At 55.6% G+C, this 25,223-nt stretch overlaps 1 protein-coding gene across 4 annotated transcripts in view; it reads right to left on the reverse strand.

The window, feature by feature from the left end:
• Positions 1-25,223, reverse strand: part of TNS1 (tensin 1) — a 201,261-nt gene that overhangs the window by 118,744 nt on the left and 57,294 nt on the right. Inside the window, exon 1 of one of the 4 annotated variants that reach the window (XM_042995308.1) lies at positions 16,117-16,304. The exons of the other annotated variants lie outside the window; for them this stretch is intronic. The gene's annotated coding sequence lies outside the window, so the exon portion shown is untranslated. Of the gene's footprint in view, positions 1-16,116; positions 16,305-25,223 lie in introns of those variants that run through there. 4 annotated transcript variants of the gene reach the window in all.

Consider the following 25,223-nt stretch of genomic DNA (forward strand, 5'->3'; position numbering starts at 1 on the left):
CAGCAAAGCAGTTAAGACTTTCAGATGCTGGCACTGGAGAGCCATTGAAGATGCCTGAGTAGGAGAGGAGGCAGGGGGAAGTAAATGGTGAAACTTAAGGCAGGCAGAAGATAATGCAAATAGCAATACTACTAATAATGGGGGGGAGGAAAGGGGTGGAGAGGAGGAGGAGCTCCAAAGCCCAGAGACAAGGGGCCATTGGGTACCCTAAAACCAAGAGGCCCTAATCCCTACCCTAACAAAACACACACTTGGATAGACCCCCACCTCCAGCCTCTATTGCTCTTCCCTCAGCCACAGCACGGAAGGATACCACTGCCCCCAACTTCTTCCCTTCCTGCCCTGCACAAAGCAAGTGGACCCTCCCCACGGGAGCCGCTGTTCACCCTTTGGGCCCCGCTCAGGGAGCCTGTGGCCAGCATGCTGCTACCTGAGCCCTGGTCACGGGGGCGACACGGCGGGGGTCAAGAATAATGCAGACCCTGACCCCAGAGGATCTAGCCCACATGCCATGTGACTGAAGAAAGAGCCCGAGGACCCCTTGGCCGTGGACAGCCCAGCACCTGAGACTTCATATTACGAGTCCACTGGGCTCCAGCAAAAAGACCACAGCCAGCCCCTATGAGCCCAGCCAAGTGGACCAAGGGATGGCTCGGAAGCCCCGTAGGAGGCAAATGTGCACCCCTCAGTACCTGAGGGTGCATAACAGTCAGGCAGCTACAGAACACCACAGCCGTGGTGAGGGGGGCAGCAAGAACAAGGCTAGGATGGCTCAGTGACCCAAGACACTGGCCTCCCCTTCTGAGCCCCAGGCCCTAGGCAGGGGGTTCCTGGGGGAAAGATGGCCACTGCCCTGGCTCCATTTCCTCCCAAGCCCGCACCCCCTCCTCCAGGCCACCTGTCCTCACCAGAGCTTGTTCCCGGCCTACTCGGCTATTTCCTTCCCTTATATAGAGTTCTGCTCAGGATCAGGAAAGGAAGTGCATCCAGTTCCTGGAGGCAAGAAGGGGCCTGTTCCCAGGGACACCTTGAGCTGAGGGGGGTAGAGAATGTCCCAGCCAAGAGTCTCCTCCAGAGCCAGGGGACCAGCCCTTTCCCCAAACCCAGCACAGGCTCCAACTCAGACAAGAAATAGAGGAGAGTCCCAGAGGGCTGACTCCGGGCATTGCCCCTGGGACTCCTGCCCCCAGTCCTCCCCCCAAAATCCTCCTGAGCCATACACCTCTTGAACCACTGACCCAATCAACCTGCTCCCCAAGCTCCAGCAGCTGCCCTTCTCCTGGGTCCACCCTCTTGTCTGGGAACCTTCTCCTCAGGCCCCACTCACTGGCCTCCCAGCCCACTGCCAGCCTCTAGGTCTGGTAACACACTCAAGAAAGGGCTCTCCAGTCAGGGAAGTTTCTCTACAGGCAAACACCTCCCTGACCTCTTAGCCACACCCACACGCGGCAGCCTGACCTGGGAAGTCCAACACTACACAAGGGGGAGAGCTGGGTGTGCCCTTCTTGTGCCCCGCCAGAAGGTTCCAGCCACAGGAAAGGGGTTGCGGTGGACCTAGCAGAGCATATGCTGTGCAGCCAGCAGTCTCCCCGCTTACTGAAGCTGGTGCCCTGCAGAGCCCTTCTGGAAGATGGCATAAGATAGCACCGGATCAGCCCATGCTGGAAGCCCGGCTGTCTGCAGAGCATTTTCTCAGAAGATTTGCCTCCCCTTGAACCCCAGCTGGGACCCCAGCTCCAGCGCCCCACTTACCCACACCCACAATTAGGGAGTCCAGGAGGGCTGAGGTTGCAACCAGGCCAGCCTTCCTATGATGACCAAGAGAATCGGAAAAGTTGAGGTCAGCAAACCTTTACTGAGCACCTACTATGTGCCAGGCCCTTGGGAGCACTAGAGAGTAAGCCAAGGGTCCAAGAGGGGCTGAGCAATAGCCACAAGACAGGGTGGGGCACATGAGGCCACAGGAATTTACCGGCAGGGCTAAGAAGGCACAGCTGGGCCGGCCCAGGGCTTGACACTGGTCAGCATACTGGACTCACAGCCCTACCCCCACCCTGCCTCCGCCCCACCGCTCCCTTGCTCAGCACTGACAACCACTCTACTCCCCCACCCCTAGCCACCCAAGGTTGTTAAGCCAGAAACCTGAGTGCCCGCCTTGACTCCTCCTTCCCTTCCCTCCCACCAAGCCTGGATAATTCATCTGCCCAAATATCTCTCCAAGCCACCCTACCCTCCAGTCCCCTTAACCACAGAGATTACTGTGAGAGCCTCCTAACTCAGGTCTCTGCCTTCGGTCTTGCCCCTCTAACCTATTCCCCACTAAGCAGCCAGGGAACTATTTTGGAAATGCACATCCAGCCCTGTCACTCTCCTGCCCGAAGTCCTTCCCGGGTCCATGGGATAGAGTCCAAATGCCCTAATATGGTCCTCATAGTCCTCAGGGACCTGGCTGGGTCTCTCTTTCAGTCTCCATTCCCCACCTCCTTGCCTCAGTGCTCTTGTTCCACCCAAAGAAACCCCCTTTCAGGTCTAATTCTGTTCCATCTAATACACTCTAAGGTACTAGGTGTTATCAGTCCATTTCCCAGATGAGGCTCCAAGAGGTCATACACTTCACCCAAGGTCCCAAGCCTCCGCTCTGCCCAGCACCACACCACCTTGCCCAGTCAGGGCCACAGCAAGAGCTTCATGGCGGGCATGGCCTCTGAGGTGGAGGGAGCAGGGGAGACGGCAGAGGTGGGAAAACAGAGAAGAGAGACCGGTCGGCTGGGCCCAGGGAGCACACGGCAAAATGGAGGAAGAGGGTCAAAGAGGGCACACTGTGCAAGGCCTGACGGGTGGGACTGAGGCAAATGTCCAGGGCTCTGGAGTAGCCCAGTGCCTCCAGAGCCAGTGAGAGAGGGCACAGGTGAGGGGCAGGGCTGGAGGCCAAATGTCCAGCCTAAAATAGGCAGCTGCCACCGAAGGGAGTCTGGCGCTGAGCCAGGGCCGGAAGCAGAGTGAGAGGCTACCAAGAGAGCTTCAAGGAGACATTAGAAGATGGAGAAGCCAGATACCACTGAGGGGCCCAGCCTGGAGGACTCGGAGGAAGCAGGGCCTCTACTGTACAAGTGAAAGTGTCAACAGGCAGTGTGAAATGTAGACTTCAGAGCTGCCTTCTCCTGAGATTCAAAGACCAGGGAAAACCCCAGCCCTTCTTCCCCTCCTGGAGAGGGGCCATGTGTTCTGAAGCAGGGGGTGGGGTGACATGGCCTATAGCACAGAGAGCAGCTTCTAGGAAGTTCCTAGAAGAATCTGGTCAAGGAAGGGCTGTGGTCTGTGGTGAAGGTTTCAGTGGAATGGGGGGCAGGAGGGCAGGGGGGTGACCGGCATGGGAAGCAAGACCATGCATTCACTCAACAATACTGAGGAGGGCCCCTCAGTGCCAGCTTCCCAGCTGAGGGAGACAGAGATGAATAAGAATGGCCTGGCCCAGGAGGGGACCTTGGGGCCCACTGGAGGAGGCACACATGTGAACAGAGAATTATAAAAGAGCCCAGTAACTGCTATAATGAAGGTATGAAGAGGCCTATTATCTCACTGGGATTCAAACCCATCTGTTTTTCCAGAAATTACGCCCAGAGGGAGACTGCCCACCCAACCCCCCTCACTCCCCACTGAGGGTTTCTGTCCCCAGATGAGAACTTTAAGGGACAAAAGCCTTTGACCCTAAACTGTGCCAGAACAGTAAGGCAGGAAGGACGCATGGGAAAAATATCTAAGAGCAAGGGGGAAACCCAAGAAGTCAAAGGGCTCGGGAACTGCTGAGAAGCACACCAGCAGCCCTCGGACATGGCAAAGGAGGCTGAGGGGAGGGTAGTGGGGGAAAGGCTGGCCTCGGCCAGGCCACGAGCTGAGAATTCTGGGGCTAGAAGCCACACTCGAGCCCACACAAACACCAGAGGCTCCCTTGGCCTTCTGAAACCAGCACAGCATCTGCTCGCGGGCCATGGCGGGGCCTCCTGGCCTCTCTCCCTTCCACACCTGCATGGTGCCTTGCAAAGTGCAGGTGTTTACCCCCTCCCTCCCCCCGTTTCCTAATTTCCAAGATGCTGTTGCTTGTCTGGGGCACCATCAATTGGGTACCAGCTTTTGAGGGGGAAAAATGTACCCAACACGTACACTTCAATTGCAAGGCACATGCCAATTTCAGAAACACCAAAACGTAAAAAAAAAAAAGAAAAAGAAAAAGAAAACCATCTCAAATTTGAAGAAAATTTTTGTTGTAACCTAAAAGTACTTCCTTTTTGAAAGATTCAGGGACACCAAAAGAAAGAACAAGGTGAAAAGAAACCCAACCGCATATTACCCCGGAGAAACTTCTATATCCTCAAGGCCCATCTGTGGCTTTTACGTTCCCTGGACAGCTAAAGGTCATTCTGCCTCATCACCGGACTCCAGACTGCTCTGAATCTAGCCAAGAAATGGGTAGCTGGGGGCAGATTCAGATCTCAAAGATCATACATAACACCTTCTGTTTGCGGATCCTTATTTCCAAATTCCTCAACACATCGGGAGGCCATGTGGTTTTCAACCAAAGGGCAAGAAGTGGGACAGAAAAAGCACTGAACGTGGAGTGAGGCGTGCTCCCGATGGCACTTTGTCCCAGACCACCACTTCCTGAAGCCCCCTGCATCTGTAAGATGGGAGTTAGGAGACCCACTTTGCAGGGTGCAACTCAATAAAGCTGACTGTGTGGACACGGTTAAAGATTCCTGGAACACAGCACCCGCTGGGTAAACACAGTCCTCTTCTACCGAGTCGGTTGCTATTGTATTATTGCTCCTGTCTGCCCCTCAACGTCTTCATTTACAGAGCAGTAAACTGCACGGTGCCCCATTCTGAGCACTGCATGTATCCCGACTTCTTCGAATCGTCACTTCAACCCCGTGAGGTAGGTTCTGCTCTCATGCCCTCTTGAAAGAAGAAACTGAGGAACAACAACAGATGAGATGAGGTTGTTGACTTACAAGGTCCCGCCCATCCACCGTTAAGTCAGAGATCGGGACAGTAGAATATAATGCAAGATTCCCATCCAAAAAAAGTAATAATAATAATAATCCACCTTTTTCCCCTGAGATTTCAACTCCGGCTAGGCTTCAGGTATCTGAAAATGCACTCATTTAGGAAACTCCTAGGCCCCAGAAGGCAGCGGCAGGAGGAGTTCGTGTGTTGGTTCCGCACAGTTGGCACCTGTCAAGGGCTGGTGTGCTGGAACCCCATCTGCTCTGATGAACGGCACCAGGAGCCCCGGAAGCAGGAATCCCAAGGGTCAGGCAGCCCAGCCTCATGTTGCTCCTTTAAATCCATCTGTGGCCGAAGCGCAGGAAGCCCCCTCTCACTCCCAATTAGCAGGCAGGCAGCGGAGACTTGAAGTGAAGCCAGCACTGGAGGCCGGCGGAGGCCTGGCTGTCACGGGCATTGTTTGGCTCCATCTGACGCATATCCACCCCCCTGCTTCCTTGTTCTCCAGGAGAACCTCGGAGATGCACACATCTGAAACCAGGTCCGGGGGAAGGGGCGCTGCAGGGAGGGGCAGCGGAAGGCCTGCCTCTCTCCACTGGGTTCAGAAAACGCAGGCAGATTTTAAACAGGCAGGAGAGGGGGCTCACATGGGCCACAGACCCGGTGGCCCAGAGACACTGCTGATGTATGTACACACAGTTCACACGCCCTAAGGCACATACACACTGCACACACAGTCCTGCGGCCCACTGCCAGGTCCAGATGCAAAGTCACTCCCTAGCGCTCCCGGCCCCACCCGGAGCAGAGCTGCACCAACAGGAACACAGCAGCCCCACCAGCACACCCACAGGCAGGGGACCGGGTCCCGGAGCACAGAGGATCTGAGGAAGCCAGGGGCAGAATGACCCATGTGGGCAGACGGCAGGAGGGGAGAGCATAACCAGCAGAGGTGGGGTGGGGAGGGTTCAAGTCTGAACACTCACCCAGATCTCAGAGATTGTTGTTGTTTCAAAGTGCCCGCAGGAGCCAGCCCATCCACTGAGGCAGGACCAGCAGCAGATTCCCCCTGGACTCTCCCCCCTACCTGCTTCCTGCCCGTCCTTCTGAAAGAGCAGGTGAGGGGCAAGGCACACTGATGGAAGCTGGGTAGGAAGGGTCAGAAACAGGAGGGCGAGTGTACAAACCATGGGGCAGATCTGATAGGAGAATAAACATCCTAAAAATCATGGAATAAAGGCATGGGAGCTGGAATTTTAGGGGTGGAGGTGGTGAGGAGGAGCAAAACAGAGCTTGGGGCCTTGACTGACAGCCCCAATATCTGAATACATAGAATGCACGGGGTTCTGCAGACATGATGCCACATTTAATTCTTTCCACAGTGCGTACAATAGACACATCGTCCTTTTCCCATATGAGGCCACAGAAGCTCAGTGAGAAAAGTAAGCTGCCCAAGGTCACACAGCTATGAACAGTTGAACCCAGGATAGCCAGACTGCAAAATCTATACTCCTATAGGCAACCCAAGTCACCTGGGTGCTTCGAAGACAAGACAGGGCAACTATGGGGCCTAGAGGGTGTGGTGGCAGAGCTGGAAGGAGTGGCTGATGCAGAGGAGCACAGAGAAAGAAGCAAAGGGACCGGGAGGGGGGCGGGGGGCATGCCACCTTAGACCCCCAGCTCCTAAGTGACTCAGTGGCTGGGCCTCCCGGGAGCATTTCCGGAGCCCCAGACAGCCCTGCAGACTAGGAGCCACCTGCCCAGCAGAGACACGGGGCCATTACTCACTCACAACTGTTACTCACTCTTCTCTGCACCCTGCCCCCCCCCCCCAGCACATCACTTACTCCCACTCTGTTCTCTGAGAGTGGCCGAGGGGAGCCAGCAGATCTGGCTGGTTCCCTCCCCCGCTTCACTAGCTCCAATCCTGCCAGTGCATCTCCACCTGAGTCACTGGGACAGAGCCCTGGAGACTCTGGTCCACTCAACCCTGACAGCTGTTACCCTCCACTCTGTTCCAAGAAACAGAGCTGCCTGGAAGAGTGGTCAACTGGGCAAAGAACCTTCCAATCCCAGGGCTGGAAGGGACCTTCCCAGCATCTCAGCTGGTTTCCCAGCAGACGCCTGAAGACCTTCCAGGACACCCACTCCCATGCTGGATGGCTCCTCTAGCAGCCCCAAGAGGAAGAGCCTCTCTGCTCAGAAAGATCCACAGACTTGCAGGATTTCAGCACTGGTTAGAGAACTCTCCTAAGTCCAATCTGTCACCTTACAAATGAGGAAACAAGCCAGAGAGGGGACGCAATTTGCCCAAGGTCACATGTTGCCAAAAAGGGACGGGAAATAGGCCACCTGACCCCCCACACCTGCCACCAGTCCCTCCACTGCACCGCAAGTCCTGGGCCAGGCCCTGAAAGCCCACCCTCACCCCTGCCCACTGCAAAGCAGCTGCTCATCCGGAAAAGCACTGGAACTGGGAGAGCTGAAGCCGAGATGAGGAGAGAAGGAAGGAAGGGGGTGCCCCAAACAGTGGTTGGTGAGGAGCAATCACTGCCTAACGGTGAAGGGGCACGAGGAACAGTCTTCCCAGCAGACGGGGAGAAAGACCACAGGCCTTCCGGAGGCCATGCAGCTAAGAGGCCAGGCCCTCTGGCAGCAGACGATGGGAGGAATTCCTAGGGTCCCAGCTGGGGACTTGGGAGAGTCCTGGCCTCCTCTCTGCTCACCTCTCCTCCCCCTGGCCCTCGCCCCAGCTCCCCCTGCTCTCCCAGGGCTCTAGCCTGGAATCCAGGCTGGACGCGGCCTCCGCTCCCACGCCCAGCTCAGCCCAGCTGGCCACATCAGACACAGCCCCATGTGTGACGTTCGAGGCAGCTCACAAGGCACTGAAGAGCCTTCGAAGCTCACGAGGCACTGGGGAGCCTCGTCTGTCTCTTGTGCTCTCCACCCACTCTGGGCACTTATGCCTGCCGAGAAGCCCCTGCCTGCCTCTCTCCCTCTACACCAACACAAGTAATAATGATAACAGTAATGATAATCAAGGGTCACATAACATGGCCTACATGCTGGACATGCTTCTATTTATTTCCCACTTTTGACAGAAGAGTAAATTAAAGCACCGACCACAGTCACACAGCCTGCAAAAGATGGGGTCAAGACTGAAACTCAGACGGTGTGGCTGCAGCATCTGACCTTGACCCCCTCCCCGCCCCCACATTGCCACATTGCCTCATGATAGCACCTGGCTCCAAGTTAAAGCTCCTGAAATCCCTGCTTCCTCATCCACACACAGTCACTGAACTCCTGCGGTCACACTGGGCTTGGCGACGCTCAACGGTCCTCGTGCCTCTGAACGGGCAGCCCCTGTCCAGACACTTACCAGGCCACTTACAGTCAGGCAGGGAAGCCTCTGCCTCCAAGCGGGCAGGATCCTCCACCTGACTCAGGGACACTCCTGTTTGTTCATTCATTCGGCCAATAGTGAGGGCCTACTGTGTGCCAGGTAGACGGTGAAGGATGCCCCCAAAAGGAGCCTCTGGATTCCTCAGAAACGCGAGCTGCCTGCGGTCCATCCTCACCCCTACCCACTACGATCCGTCCGTGCCGGTCTTGTGTGTGAAGCCTCGCCCAGGAGGGCTCTCTTCTGACCTGAAAGATCTCCCAGGAAGGTTTCAGTGCCTCCTCGGCCTCCTGATTCAGGAGAGGAGGGCAATACGTGGGAAGGGAGCCCAGAGAGACGAAGTAATTCAGGAGAGGACTTCCCAGCTTGGGGTTGAGAAAGTTGAACAGAGGAGTCCAAGGGCCTTGGCTTATGGCCTGTCCCCAGATCTCCCGGCCAGGACAGTCTTCACAGCTGCCCAAATCACCTTCCTAAATAACAGTCTCATCACATTTCTCCCACATTAAAGCCCTCGGCTGCTCCCTTGTTAACCTGGCTCAGAAAGTCCCCCATGGCCGGACCCCAAGCAACACCTACAAGCTCTCCCCAAAGCCAGGCTTTCCTACACACCACACTCACTGAGGGCTTATCCTGTGCCAGGCACTGAGCTGACTGCTTCCTAGACATGATCTCATTTTATCGCTACTATGATTCTAAGAGGTTGGAATAGTAACCCCATTTGACAGATGTACATACTGAGGTTTGACCCAAGGTCACCCAGCTAATAAGCAGCAGAGCCGGGAGGGACAGCCCCGTGTGTCTGACTCTACCACAGGACTGGAGCCACTATTTTATCCATTACACGTGTGCTACTGTGCCTTCGTGCGTGCCTTTCCCCTGTGCCTGAAGAAGTCTTCATCCCTTCTGCTTCCTGCACAACTCCTTCTTCTCAACCTTCAAAACCCATCTCGCGGTGCCTGGGAGGCTCAGTCGGTTAAGCGTCTGACCGGCCCAGGTCATGATCTCACTGTTCGTTGGTTCAAACCCCACGCCGGGCTCTGTGCTGACAGCTCGGAGCCTGGAGCCTGCTTCGGATTCTGTGTCTCCCTCTCTCTCCGCCCCTCCCCTGCTTGTGCTCTCTCTCTGTCTCTCTCTCAAAAATCAATAAAAACATTTAAAATTTTTCTTTTAAAAAACATTTCAAATGGCACCTCTTCTCCAAAGCTCTCTCCACTCCACCAGGTCATACACACCGCTTCCTGCTTGATACGCCCTCTGCATTTGGCAGAAACTGTCCATCTACTCCCCTTTGTCTCCTACTAGACCCTGTCCCCCTGGCCTTTCCAGCCCCATACCACTGGCACCTTGCCTGGCATAGGGTCAGTGCCCAAAAACAGCTTTTAAGTGAATAATCAGGGGCCTCGTGTGCCTGGCCGGATTCAGCCACGGCCACACAGCCTCCACGGTGGATGCCTGGGCACTGCCCCCACCCCAGAAGCTGACCCCCAGCCTCAAGCAGGCATCAAGTGCCCCCCATGACAGTTGAACACCCAGCTCATATCCCTCGGTGAGGGCTTCTCCCTGTGCTTGTCCGCCTACCCCTCTCTGCTCAACCAGCTCTGCTGTTTCTAGGAGTCTCAGCCAGTGATTAGGGCCCTAATCAGCAGGACTTCCTGCCTGCGATTGCCAGAGGTGGGGGCAGGGCAGAAGGGAAGCAAGGTCAATCCAAGGTGAAGTCTGCAGCCTGGGATGGACTCCTGGACGCTTCCAGCCCTGCACCTCCCTAGCCCTTCATATGACAGGTGAGGATACCAGGCCCAGCAAGGGAAGGGACACTTCCAGAGTCCAGGGACAGAGCAAGAGCACCGCTCTCCCCATGCCCTGGGCCTGTCTTACACTTCCCTTGAACCCTCTGCCCACCCCTTGACCCCCAACCAAGCCCCAAACCCAGGACCTTACCCACAGACTGCTCCCCATAAAGGGCTGTTGTAGACCAGTTGATTGCTCAGATCTGGTCAAGGTCAAGAGCCAAAGGCAAGCCCCTCCTCCAAAGGAGCAATGGCCTAGAAATGGAGCAGAGGTGAGCAAGGGCTGAGGAGGGGAAGCGAGATAGGGCCGGGTTGAGCTCAGGAACCCTCCCCAGCTGTCATCATCATCAACCCAAGCCCATTCTTTCTCCAAAAAAAAGCTTAATGCCTTTTGCAGCTGCAACTGGGCGGGCCAGGGGTCCGGAAATAGAGCTCACACCCCTGACCTGGAGCACCCCCAGCCTCCCTGGGTGGGAACCCGGGCTAGGTGGAGAGTGCGGCTTGGCAGGCCTTTAGGGCTGACCCCTGCTAATGAGGAACCAGAAGGTGGAGGACCCCAGAGAGGCGAGAGCCCTGGGAGGAAGAGGCAGTGTGGCCAGGACCCGCCCCTACCACAGGTTCAAAGCCCCCAGCTATGTGGCATGCAGGAAGGGCTGGGCCTGGTTCTCCCCCACCTCCCGCCAGCAAGGGACTGAACTACAGTTGCAGCAAGAGGGATGGAGGTTAGACTTCAGAGAGACCTAGGGGACATAAGATACAGCAACTTGCAGCAGTTATTTGGGGATCCCACCTTACAATACAGACACCACCCCCATGGGTATGGTCCACGGTCAAGAGAAGCCTGCCTGAAGGCCAGGCCAGCCACATTCTTGCCAGGCCTGGGAGTCTCTGATTCAGTGACTCTCATCAAGGGATGGGATAGGATCCAAGGAGGGGAGCTTGGCCTGGTTTATAATAATGCATCTTGTTTACAGTGATGGCAATTTTCTCAGCGTCCTCCATAAACACAGCTCTGCATCGGCTCCCCTGGGCAGACAGGGCCTCGGGAGGTCCCCTTAGCTCCCCGCCTCCCCACACTCACAGAGAGAGAGAGACAGAGGTCAGGGGGAATCTCTTCTCTAGGCTCGGATGCTAGGACCCCCTCAAGGGAAAATGACGCCACCATCTCCTCCACCCTCTGATCCCATAATGCTCCCGTCTTAGGGACGGAACAACCCCAAGAGAGAGGAAAGAGTGAACTGAGCCCCTAGAGAAACACCAGGACCACCACCAGAACCAATAATAACAATTACTCGCATTTGCTGATCACTTGCTATGTGCCGGGCTCAAACACTGCTCGAAGTATTTCCAATAAACTAACCCATTTGATATTCACAACCACAGCATGAAACAGGTACAGTTATTCTCCCCTATTGCAGATGAGGAAACTAAGGCTCAGAGAGGTTCAGTCACTTGCCAAAGCCACACAGTCAATAAATAGGGTTGTCTTCAGTTGAGCCCCAGCAGTCTGGCCTTCAGAGTCACCTTTTCTGCCTCACTCTAGACCTCTGAGTAAACTCAGCCCTGTTTCCGGGCCTAGCAAGTCCTCCCAGGCCCCATCTAAAACCATCACTCCTCTGCCCCTCATCAGGCAGCCAGTTAGTGCTGAGCAACACTCTGCCAGGCCCAGCAAGGACCACCAGAGAGGCAAAAGGCACAGGCCTGGCCTCAAGGAGCTCGTAATCCAGCTAGAAGACAGACGAGCACACGGGAAGTTTGAAGGACGGGGAAAACTAAGGGGTCCCATGTTCTCTGCCAGAGAAGGCTTAGGAAGGTTTCTGGGGAACCCGGACCTCTAACTGGGACTCCCTCTCACCACGGGAGCAGGACAGGACTCTGTTCAGACACCGCTGTCACCCCTCGTTGCTTGCAGGCTCCCCGGGACCACACCCTCCTCGGCTAGTCCCTGCTGCCTCCCAAAACACCCAGGCCTGAGCTACAAGCCTCCAGCCCTAAAAAGGCAGGGATTACAGAGTCCAGACTAGCCCTGGAGGAGGCAGCACCAAGGACTGGCTGGGGCCCACCTACCACCCCACCCCACAAAGCTCCAACTCTGTGGAGACTAACCATCTCCCAGAGGGAAACCAAAGTGTGGACAAATAGGAAGATGGCCAAGGTCACTAACCAGGGTAGAGGCAGGCAAGGGACCCAGCTGCACCTCCTGCCACCTCCCCTCTTGGGAAAGTGCTTCAGGCAATTTGAGAAAAGGAAGGAGAGGAGGGCCAGGTGTGACCTTGCATAATGGAGTAGGGCACCCAGGGAGGTGGGCATGGCCCGCAAGGCTGGCAACCCTTCCACCCCACTCCTCTCGTTCCGGCTCACTGGTGCCCACGCCTCTGTGTGCCTAATGGCTTTGAAAGCTAAGAGCCGGGGCCATGGGGATACAGCACTGGGGACAAGAGTCCCTCCAGTCTCTGAAAACCTCTCTCCCCCTCCCCCCAGCACCACACCCACTTGCTCTTTTCAGAGTCCAGTAACTGGGAGGGCTTTCCTCTGCCCCCCTCCAATACACATCCCCCAGCTGGACCTCAGTTTCCCTTTCTGGGGTAAGACTCATGGCCCCAGAAAGAAGCCAAGAAGCCAAATGACCTGCAGCTGAGAGCCTTTGCTGTCCCCAGCTCTAACCCTGACTTCTCTAGGCTCAAGGGCACACCCAGCATCTCACCTTCCTGCTCTTCTATTGGGTCTCGGTCAGACCAGAGCAAAGAGTGTCCTAATTAAGCTGCCTCATCTAGTCCTGGCTTGAGACGAGGGACTACAGTTAGACACTTGAAAAGGACTTCATCTTCAGACGAAGCCAGGACTGACTGACTGGAGGCAGAGGGTTGGCCAGGGGGACCTCAGACCCTACTCCTTCACTCTCTCCACTAAGGAGAAAAGGAGTCACGGGGGTTGTGTGGAGAGGCAGGCTGGGACGGGAAGGATGGAGCCTGGGTGGGTTCCTGAGCCTCTCCCAGAAGCCCACCTTGACATTCCCATCATGAAAAGCGCCAGCCTCCCAGGGTTTGGGGTTCCAAACCCTGTATCTCCAACCCCACAATGCCTCTCCTCTGGCAGCCTGGCACCCACACCACAGAGACACAGGTCTGGAGAGGTGGCGTGGACACAGCAAGTGATCTGCTCCTCCCACACTCCTCCCGTGAAATCCCCCTGCGACTTGCACAAACCACTGCAAGCTGCCCCTGACCACCCTGTGTTATTTCACAAATTTGGAAACTGAGGCTCAGGTAAGAGCCAATGCGGGGATTTTCTGCATCTCAGACCTTGGCACTGCTCCTCTGCCTACTATGCCCTAGCAGGCTGGGGAGGCCCCTTCTCATGGGCTTGTGGGGGGGATGGGGGGAGGGCCAGGGTCAGGGGGTACGAACTGGGCAGGGGTTTAAGCTGCCAAACCTCAAAGCACACCCCTATCCCTAATCCTCACACACTGGCCCCCAGTTAGCCCCCTTAGCTGGGAGCATGGGCTCTAACTGGAGGGGGCAGGGGGTGAGGTCTATGGCATCCCTTCCATTCCATACCATACACAGGTCTGTGCTGGCCCTTGTGGGGTTAACCCACGGGGCAAGGCTCAGAATAAGACAGGAAGAATCGGAAGAAACTCAGAATCCTTGCAGGAAGCAGCTGGGGCAGACCTGGCAGGAGAGTGCGCAACGGGTGCGAGGGGAGAGCATCGGGCTCTCTGTTCCCCAAACGCTGGCAGGGAGGAGAAGACAGTGCCCCCGCCCCAGGCCAAAGGCCACCGCCTTCCTGCTCTCCCATTCCGGGTGTCCGAGAATTCCTGACTTCAAGAATCCCAGGACCTCAGCATCCCAAGAGACCTCCAGGGTCACTTCTCCTAACCGCATCCCAGCTCAGGAATCCTTCCAAGCTGTTTTCAAGCCGCTGTCCGAACTCTCCCCAGGACGGGAGGCTCGCTACCTCACAAGGCAGCCCATTCTCCTGCTGACCAGCAGGCTTGTTAAGAAACCCTTCAACAGACCTGAGCCAAGCTTCCTTCACCAAGCAAAAATCCATTCTCCCTTTTTGCTTCCTGTTCCCACCTCAGTACTGACAGGGCACTGAGAATTCTCAAACTCCAGGTCTTCTGCTACAGTCCATCAGAGGTGAGAAGATGGTCATCCAACGGCAAGGTTGGCCCTGAACTCCCCTGCACCCCACCCAGCAGCCCCCCACACCCGGCCACCAACCCCCAGGGTGTTTGCGATTCTGGAGGCTGTGGCCCCCATGGGAGATTCTCGGCTGGGGCTCTGTGGGAAGTGAAGAATGAGAAGTACTGAGAGAGGGCTAGGGAAGGAGAGGCAGGGGTCTGGAAGCAGAGATTCCCACGCCCCCTCCTCCACCACCTGATAATTCTCAGCTCTGAATCAAAGTCCTGGCTCCCAAACCTCAGGGTTCCGGGAGACCTTCCCCAAGCGGGGATCCCAGCACTGGTCCTATTGAGAGCCTCCCACCCAGCTCCTCATGCAGACACAGGTCCCCACCAGACCTGGGCCAAAGGGGTCGGGGCAGAGGGGGGGCTCGGCTATAACCAGCTCTGAGGTCCTGGGGGACAGCGAGGGTGGGGGAGACAGGAGAAGCCGCCAGCTGGCAGGGTTAGAAGCGACTTAAGGCCAAGTCTGAGCCACAATGGTCCCCACCCCACCCAGGCAGCTTCAGGAAGGGGCCCAGCAGAGACTCAAGGAAAGAGAGTGCTCCCCCACGCCCTCCTGACCCCCCTGCTTTGATTCTGCCACATGGAAGAAGTTCTGCAGCTTCCAGAAGAAAAACCCCTGTCCCCAAAGATTCTGGAACCCTGGTTTCCAGTTCCTCCTCTGAGCCTCACCCCACAACTGCTTGTCCTGCCCTCCCCTACCCAGCACCCATCCTGTCCCCTAACCCCATCCCCTGCAGGGAGCCCGGCTGGGGGGCACAGCAGGCTTCTCCTGGTCACTACTCGGTCACCCCCTCCCAGTTTCCTCTTCTAAGACAGTGGCCAGCAGAGAAACATCTGGGCAGGCAGTCCTGGCCCTGGTCCTGAATTGGGGGGTGGGGGCCAGACACTGAGGTTTAGCTCTGCATAGACTCCTCCACTTGGGAAAGGGTGGCAGGCAGGGCATCAGAGGGTCAGAGGAGGAGACAGGGGTGGGAAGAGAGGAAGGAGAGGGGGGTGGAAAGCAGCTGCGTGTGTCTGTTCATTAACCACCTGGATTAGCCATTTCTGCCCAGAGGGGTGAGGAGGGAATGAGAGCTGCTGGCTGGGGGAGGGCAGCAGGGGGCACTTATGCCAGGCTGTGCCCAGGGACCCAGGGACCCAAGCTGCGGGGAGGTGAGCGCAGCGGGGAAACCCTTCCAGGCCCACTAGACCCTCCCTGGAAGCCTTGGGCAGCCCTCTGGGAGATGAGAGGTGGGAGCAAGGGGAGCCCCGAGAACAGGGCCCGGCAGCAGCTCCAGCGGTGGTGGGGAAAGAAATGAAGAGGAAAAATGCCCACGCCCATCTCCTGGTCCCCTCCTGAGGCACCCCTGGTATGGAGAGCAGGGAGGGGAGGAGAGCCCCGCAGACCCACACTCCCGACTGCCCCCTCTCGCCCTGCTGGCCTCAGTCTCAAGCAGCCACTGACAGCGGCAACTTCCCCGGCAAACAAAACTCCTTCTGACTGGTCTCTCCTGGCGGGGGACAACCACACCCCAGACACCCTGCCAGAACCAGACAATGAGGGCAGGGGACTGACAGGTTGGGCTGGGGGCTGGGGGCTGGCCTAGCCCCGGGACAGGTGACCAGGTGGGCTGACCTCCCCCTCCCCTAATTTATGTGATGGGAGGTCCTGACAGCATCAGTAGGACAGGCCAGTGCGCGCGCGCGCGCACACACACACACACACACACACACACACACACACACCCCACACTCACCTTTCTGACAGAAGAGCCACCGGGTGGGTGGGTGCCTGGGTCCCCCTCTGTCTGGGACAGAGGCAGTGGGCAATGACGGGGCAGCAGCTGTGGCTGGCAAGAAGCTGGTAAGCTGGCTGCCGGGAGGAGGGCGTGAGTAAGCCTTGTGTCCGGGGCGGGAGCGGGAGCAGGCGCGGAGCTGGTCCCAGGGCCACTGCTGGGAGCAACTGAGCCAGGGCGCCGCTCGCCCGGCTCCCTCCCCCGGCGGCGGGCGGGCCAGCGGCGCACCGCCTCCTTCCCCGAGCCGGCCAGCAGCCCGCCCGCCGCCGCCGCCGCCGCCCCCGCCGCCTTTAACCCCTGAAGCGCTCAGCCGCTCCGGGCAGCTCCCGGCAGGGCGGGCGCCTGGGGCCCCGCAATGCAGCCCCCACCTCCTTCAGCAGCCAGCCAAGGACCTGCAGGGAGGCGTCAGAGGGCTTGGGGGCAGAAGCGGGAGGACAGGTGGCAAGAGGTCCAGGACCCCACGGAAGAAACAGAGCGGCAGAGAAATGGCCAAAGGGCTGCGGGGCCGAGAAGGATGTTTGGTCACATGGCAGTAACGATGATAATAATCGGAATAACTGGCAACTCCCAATTTTTTGGAGAGCACCCTGCTCTATGCCAATCCCAACTCATTTTGTGACAGGAGACCCAGAATCTCACTTCTGAGCCCGTTTTTTTCTTCACCTCTGCTTTTCTTCTCCCGGCTGAGTGAAGGCATTTGTGGTTTTATATGCAAAAGTGATGCGAAGAGGAACTCCGGTTAATGAATTGCATGCTTCAGCTGTCTTTGAAACGCATCAAACAATAACATGGACTGATGGATGGAGAGATAAACAGAAATGTGATAAAGCAAATATACCAAAGGATTCATTATAGAACCTACGGAGTTTACCATTTAATCCTTTCAACTTTCCTATATGGACAAAATTTATTTATAATTAAAAATATCAGGGGAAACGTGATTTGAAAAGTTTGAAGATAAGTGGACAGGATTATTTTGAGGGGAAGGGAAAAGTCATTTATTTGCTACACACCTGTTGCATGCCGGACACTTAAAGAATATTCTCTCTCTCACTTAATCTTCAAATCTCCCTGTTATTCTAGCTGAAGAAAGCGATCCTGGAGTGGTTCGGTGACTTGTCCAAGACCACACAGGATGGTGTTGAGCAGAAAGTCAACCTTGGATAGGCTCACTCCAGAGCCAAGCTCCCCACCGCTCAGCTCTCCAGACACTGAAAAGCCCTTCTCTTCCCCATCTGGGCCAGTGACCTGCATTTCTGAGCCTCAGTTTCCCCTGCTGTATGATGAGTTTGGATCCAAAGGTCTTCAAGATGTCTTCCAGTTCTAACACTCACTAATTTTATTAATTCATCCAAACGCTTCCCCAGGAAAGTGACAGGGAAGACCCAGAGGAGGGACAAACAGTCTCGGGAAAGATCTGGGGGCATCTAGGGCCAGTGTCACAGGGCAACGATCAGCACTTTGGAGGACTGCTCCCCTGCTTCAGTGACAGTGAAGCCTTGAGGATTGGGGGGGTGGGAGCAGGGCACCTTCCCAGGACCCTAATGTGGGCAGGGTGGAGACGGAAGCATCACTGCGCCCACCCCCTGCCTCCAGAACAAGATGACTTCACCCCTTCCCAGGTGGAGAGTCTAGATTCCCAGAGTCCCAAATCCCAGTATCTCTAAACCTACCAGCCCTTGCCAGTGGCCTCCCTCTGTGAGTGTGTAGGTGCAGCCAGAGACAGAGATAGGAGAGACGTGGCCCCACAGAATGTGCCTCTGAGACTGTGGACCGTGTGAGGAAAGAGTCTAGCCCTCCCTCGTCCCAACTCTGGGACAAAGATGAATACTAATAGCCTGTCCTACTAACTCCCACATCCCTGCAGACCAACATCGACTCAGGGGCTTGGTTCAGCCTTGGTCAGGGGAGGGAAGTGAGAGATTCCACGTCAGCAATCTGGGTTCCCCTAAAGGTAGATGGGGAGTCTGCCACAGAAGCGGAAACCCCCTCCCTGTCTTGGGTCATGAAGGGCAGACACGCCTCCTCCCCATCTCCTCCTTCCAACCCACACCCCACCATCACCCTGACTGACACAAAACTATCCCAGGCTCCCCACTGCCTACCAGATCCAGTCCCAGCACCGCAGAAGGACCCTCTGTGACACAGCCCCACCTCTAAGCCTTTTCAAGGCACCATTCCCCCTTTTCCTTCTCCATGATCAGGCCTCAATTCAAAAGCCACATCCTCCCTGGGTCCTTCTGCAACTGCCCCTCCCGTAGGCACTGGCCCCTCCTCTGAACACTGAGGGCTCTTGCTCATACATTAATGCCGGGACACTCACTGGTTGGGTGCACTTGTCTATGTCCCAGTGAGTTGAGCAAAGATTCATTCCTCATTTCCTTCCCTTTTCCTCGCATGCTGGGTACCCAGTGCAAGGTGGCCGCATAGATTCTCAGTGAATGCAGACTGAATAAATAAATGGTGGAGTGATGGATAGATGGATGGTTGGCTACAGACTGAATAAACGAACACTTTTTAATGTTTGATTCTGCACAAAGCTGTACCAAGATACCTGTTGGCAGACTTTTATCTTCAAAGCTATATAAAAAACTGACCATCAGAAAAACTGACCTTGCTAGGACTTGAGGATCATTTACACCATGTCCCTCACGCATCATCTGCAGCAGATCAGGAGGCTCTGAGAGATGCCTGATTCAGTTGCTAGCAAGGAGCCACTGGAGGTGACACTCTCATCCTCCACCCCAATACCACCTCTCTTTCCCAGCCCTCCTGGGGCAAGGAGGCATGAATTCAGTAAGCCTCTAGAAACTGCACAGACAGAAGGTCAAGGATAGATGGGATGGGAGGGAGGGGGTTCCAAGGAGCTGGGAGATTCCAAAGAAATTGAGTAGTCTTCCCCTTTATTTCTAAGAGCTGTCCCATAGCTGACCATCCACCCCCAGTCCCTCCCTGGACTTTCACCAGTATCAGTCTCAGCCTCTCACACATGCACATGCATAGTCACACACACACACACACACACACACACACACACACACACACACAGAGTGAGAGCTGCTTTCTACAGGAGACTGCTTAGCCCCTATTCCCTCCCCTCCACAAAGCCTTCCTCCCCTGAGCCAGAGCAGACAAGGGATTCCCAGGGTTTTCCATCTCCCAACCCCCATCCCCTCCCTACCTCCTAAGCCAGCCCATGCCCCTTTCCCTCCTCCCTCCCTCCCTCCCTCCCTCCCATCCCCACGTGCTGGACTGCACATCTGGTTCCAGTTGTGGTTGGTCCATTCAGGGGTAGGCCTGGGGGTTTCTCATAAAACTGAATAATACCAGTGTTGGAGACTGTGGAGCTGGGGGAAGGGAGGGCAGGAGGCTGAAGGGGTGGGAGGGAGAGAGGCCGGCAGCAAGGAGGCAGAGAGAGACACAGAACCCAGAAAGTAGCAGGGCTGTGCCTGGCATCTAGTAAGGAGTCAATGGATGCTTGTTGATGGAAGATAGAAGCAGGAGAAACAGAGAGCAAGGAAAGTCAGGAGGAGAGAGAGCAGGACAAAGAGGGGGTCAGAAACAGAGACCCAGAAGGAGCAAGGAGACAAAGCTGGGGGCGCTGGGACAGGGCCACTGAGCCACAGAGTAGCCATTGAGAAGAGCAGCGAAATGAATCGTGCATGTCGGGGCCAGGTGCTGAGTTAGGCACTTTCAATGGAACAGGAGGGGATGTGACAGAAAGGAGGACAAAGGGACACACAGAGACAGAGAAGAAAGGGCAAAGATAAAGTCAAGGGAAATACTGCCAGCGAATGTTGAATCCAGACTCCCCCTGGCCTCGTGGCCCCATGGGCCAGCACAGAGTTGCTCCCATGTTTTCCTTCATTCCATTTGCATCAATACTTGAGGACCTACCCTGCACCAAAACTTTCCCATGTGTGTTTCCGTGCAGGCCCCCATTCAAATCTGAGAAATGGCTATAAGCTGTCATTCTTATCCCAGTCTTAGAGCTGGGCTCAGAGCAGTTAACCCAAGACCACAGGGCAGCTGATGAAACAGAGTCTGAATTCAGGTCTTGCAACTCAAGGCTGTCTCACTCCCCAATACAACTGGGAATGCTGGGTGCCAGCGCTCCCTCTGGAGGTCATCGTGTCATGTGTCACGTAACCCCCACTCTTGCAGGGCCAGGTTCCCAGATCCTTCTGGAGCTAGGGGCAAGTTCCTCTGAGCTGGGCTATGAGTAGACCAACATCCAGCAGGCAGGAATTGGCTTCCCAATCTTCCTAGCACAGGGGGCAGGGAGATGCTGGAGCTACTCCCCTCTAGCGCCCTTGGCCCCCACTCTTTTCCTCCCTCTCTACCACAGAGAAGGCAGAGAGGGCCACATGCCCAGGTCCCCAGGGGAGAGGCCTTGGGCCTCAGAATCCTGCTGGGCCCATAACACAGCTGGCTGGGAGCCAGGCCGTGGGGGACACCATAGGCATTTGGTCAGTGTCTGTGCATTGAGTTGCACCCTCTCCCTTCTGACCACATCCCCCCCGCCCCTGCAGCTAGAGATGAGCTTGGGCTTTCTCCAGGATACTTTCATCTCAGGGCCATTCTCTGGTCCTCCCCCTTCCACGTGCCCCCCTCCCCAGAGCTGGCTCCAGAAGCCCCACAGAGCCCCTCTCCTTTCCTTCCTGATGCTGGGCTCCACAGCCCAGGTCACAGGTCTCTTCCTTTTCTGTTTGTCATCCTCGACATTCAGGCCAGACTGAGGCAGCAGCAGGGGCACCCCCTCCTCACCACTGTCCCTTATTTGCATCTCATTTGCATGCATTCCCAGCATCTCTCAGAGTACAGAGCTGGGCAGAGCCTTGGGCCCTTTGCCACACACTGCCCCAGGGAGGGAGAAGCTCCAGGCCTTCCACATTCTGGTTTCCTCCTCTCTGGTTTGCGCCTGTGGTCTGAGGACAGAGGATCAAAAGAACAGGAGAAGCATGAGAAAAATGGCCTGCCGACAGCTTGTCCCCAAGACACATGCTGGCCGCCCCTCCCTCCTGAGCCTGCCTCAGTTTCCACCCAGGAAAGGCACTCGGATCCAGCCCCAAGAACCTCAGACTGGAAGTCAGGGCCTTGGGGTCCAGCCCCACTCGGCCACCAATGCCCTGGTGACCAGAGGACGCTCTTGGTCCCTCTTGGCTTCCATCCCCCCATCTGACAACCTCGAAGATCCCTCGGAAGATTGCTGGAATATGTTTCTAGGCAGACATTGGTCCTTGGCAGAAAATCATTGCTGGTGCCAGTTCACTGCACACAAATCCCTGTCTCCCCTGAGAAAGCCAATTTTAAAGCTGTAAGGACGCTGGGAGTTAATCGCCTCTGGGACAGGATTCCTCTCAAGCCTAAACCAGCGATGGTCACCGGCTTCAGCCTGGATCCTTTCAGAGAACCCACAGCCCTCCCTCACACACACACCCACCACCCTAACCCCATTATTACAAGGTCCCTAGACTGGACAGTCGGGGAATCCCCCACACCCAGGTTATCTGGATTTCAGGAAGGTGTTGGCAGGAGCCGTGATGAAATGCTTGGAGACGAGATAGAAAGCCGAGTGGATTCCGAGCCAGCAAGCCAAGGGGTGTTGATTAATAGATCAATGTCAACTTCCTGACTTGCCAAAGGGCTCTGTCCTCTGCCCTGGCTTGTCCAACATACTTATCAGTAACTTGGATGAAGACTTAGAACCAAGGCTTACCAAGCACACAAAGGTAAAAAAGCAAAAGAAAGATGTTGAACTGAACCAAAATACAAAATTGACACTACAAACAGACCAGAATTAGTAAGGGAACATTTCTCTTGAGGTCAAGTCCTAAACTAAGGTTAAAAAGTCATAAAATAAAGACACTGAATTAATAATAGTTCGTGCAAGGAAAAGTCTAAGATTTAGCGGCAACAGAAAACAGAAAATTCAGAATTCTGCTCTCAGGAGGATATGGCTGCCACCAAAAGGCACATGCTCTTTGGATTGCATTAATAGAGGTATAGAATCTAGACCAAAGGAGATGAGAGTTCTACTCTATTCCATGCCTCTCAGACATCATCAGACGTGTTGAGTTCTCTCCTATACTCTGTAAACCAAACAGCATCCAGAAGAGGACAGCAGAAGACACTCCATAAGCATTTATTGAATAAAAGCGCAAGAAAGGCTAAAGAGATTGAGTCCAATTTTTATTTCAGACGATAAAGAGAGGACAAAACATACATCGTCCGATATTTGAAAAACTGTCTTGAGAAAGTGAGCCAGGGCAAACTGTACTGCCTACATACTCCTCCTTTGTCTCCCTGCCTCTTCATCTGTGAATTCCTTGAAGCCTGGGACCATTTCCCATTCATCTCTGAATATCCAAAAGGCAGCATCAGTCAGGAGCTGAGCAGCTGCTAAGGATGCAAAGGCATCCTGACAAGGCCAGGCCTGTGGGCGCCGATCAGTAGGGAGCGTGTTGGCCCCAGCCTGGGAGCTGACCTTTAGCCAAGCCGGCTGCTGAGCTGGAGAAGGCGAGGAGCCAGGCTTGTGGCTGAACGTTTGGCTCGCACATGCTGTCCCAGGCTGGCCGACTGGCCTCCCACCCCCACCCCCACCCCCACCAAGACTCACCCTTTGCCACTGCTCCGTGGGGTCTGGCCCCAGATGGGCACCCTTGCCCAAAGTCTGGAGCTCCCCAGCAGCCCAGATCCTGCCAAAGCTGGATTCCTCCCCTCCAGCCCCTCATCACCTGCATGGCCTTCCCACCTCCTCATCTTCCGTGCATCTTCCTTTCTCTCACCCCCTAACCGACCCTCACCCCACCATTCCCTCTCCTTAACATTGAATCTCAGGCCTCCAACGTTCTTCGGATGACTACTTTTTGCTCTGTGCTCCGTGGCAATGGGCTGCTGAAAATTTCAGCCCTCACCTCCCCTCCCGCCCGCCATATTTTCTTAATTATATAGCACTTTCAGGGCTGAACAGAGCTGGAGACTCCCTCCAGAGGACTTTTACCCTACAGGTAATAATCATCTCTTTGCTTCACCTTGAAATGAGGGCTGTCCCTCCTGGAGTATGAGAGCCAGGGAAAGCTGGCCCTATCTCACTAAGGCCCAGGGATGGGAAGGGAAAGAGTCTAGGCTTTGGTGCCACCCAGACCATCACTGAAGCCTGGCCACCCCACTCACCAGCTGTGTGACCTCAGGCAAGTTATGAACCACTCTGACAAATGATTACAGAGTCTGACACAGAGCATCCCCCACATCCTCCTCGTTCAAAGAAGCCTTCACCACCTCCACCCCAGAGTCCCAGTTCATCTCTCCTTCTCACGGATGTCTTAGGCCCTGTTTAATAAACACTCACACTTATTGAGGGTTTCACATGTGCCAGGCACTATTCCTAGAGCTCGTGGATATTAACTTCAATCCTCCCAACAACCCTATGGGTATTGACCATTATGAACCCCATTTTGTAGATAAGGAAACTGACGCTCAGAGACATCAGCTACGATTGCTACTACTCTCCTAACTGAAGCAGCCACGGTATGTCAGCAGGGACCTCAGGGCCTTTGCCCATCGACATCCTGTTCGGGTGCCGGGCTCTCCTGTGCCTGACAGATGCTCGCTCGCCAGCCTCTGCTTTCACACACCAGGCCCTTAGAGCCCGCTCCACGCCCAGCTGAGGCTGGAAGGCTCCAATGAGTGGCAACCTGCTTCCTGTGGCTCCTGGTTCCACTGCAGAGAACAAGTCCCTTTAAAGCTTTCAGAAATCTCTCTCTCTCTCTTTCTCCGCCCCACCCCTCTCTCTCTCTCTCTCTCTCTCACACACACACACACACACACACACACATACACACACACCTGTTCACACTCTCCCCAAATACTTGTTTCACAGGCTGGGCATTCCCAGCTCTTCCACAGTTTCTGGATCTTTCCACCTTCCAGGTACTCGGTCGTTTCCCTGCTTCTGATCCCGTCCCAGTTGGCCTTCATTCATTCATACATTCACCCATCCATTCAACAAATGCTTTGGAGTGCCCACAGAGGGTCAGGCCAGCACCACAAGTGGATCACACGCAAAGCCAGATGGAGCACCTGCCCGCAGGGACACTTGGTCTAGAGGACGAGACGCCGAACAAACAGAAGCACAAACACGTATCAGGAACAGTGCTGAGTGGTGCAAGGGGAAAGACCGGAAAGCCAGAGGGAGGGATCACTTAAATCCTAATGGCTAATGTGCCCGTAACATGTGCCAGGCCCCATTATAAACCCCACACATGCCTTATTAGCTCATTCCCTCCCCACCATAGGCCTGGGAGTAGATGTCCTTCTAACCCCCTTCGAACAGTGGAGAGAGCTCAGACCCAAGAGGCAAAGTCGCCTGCCCAAAGTCCGCAAGACAAGAGCAGAGAGGCGGGGCGATAGGCCTGAACCCCAGCGGTCTCCGAAGCACCATGTCATATTATGTCCTGGAGGTTCATGGAGGGCTCCTTAGGACTCAGTGCCCAAGCCGATGACCCACACACACATGCCAGCAGCAGCCTGACCATGCAGAAGGTGGCAGGCCCACGCTGGTGGTGACCTTGACCCCATTCTGTGCTTTTTATCCATGTTCCCTTCTGCCACATTGGCTTCACCAAGATGGAAGTCACCCAAACACCAGAGCCCCGGCTTACTCTCCCACTTGCTATCACCTTCAGACATTTGACCTTTCCCCTGGTTGGCTCCAAGGGGGCTGGAGGGGCTGTCCAAAACGATGTGAATGGGGCCAGTGGTCAGCCCCTCCTGTCAGGGCTTAGCTTGAGACGTGGCTCCTGGTGACACCGATGGGAACAGGGATAGGGCAAGAAGGGCTCCAAACTCTGGAAAACAATCACCCCCGGCTCTCCCCGGGGCCACCCAATTCTGGGCTCACAAACGTTGACAAGAATTTAGAGTTGACTAACCCAATCCTCTCATCATAGTTATATGGAAGCTAAAGCCCAGAAAGGACAAGTAGGGAGTCCCGATGTCACCATAGGGAGGAACTCAATGTAGTCAACCCTAGAGCCATGTGTCCAGCTCCCAACCTGCATCACACT

This window comes from Panthera tigris, chromosome C1 (assembly GCF_018350195.1).
Source record: "Panthera tigris isolate Pti1 chromosome C1, P.tigris_Pti1_mat1.1, whole genome shotgun sequence".
Taxonomy (NCBI): Eukaryota; Metazoa; Chordata; class Mammalia; order Carnivora; family Felidae; genus Panthera; species Panthera tigris.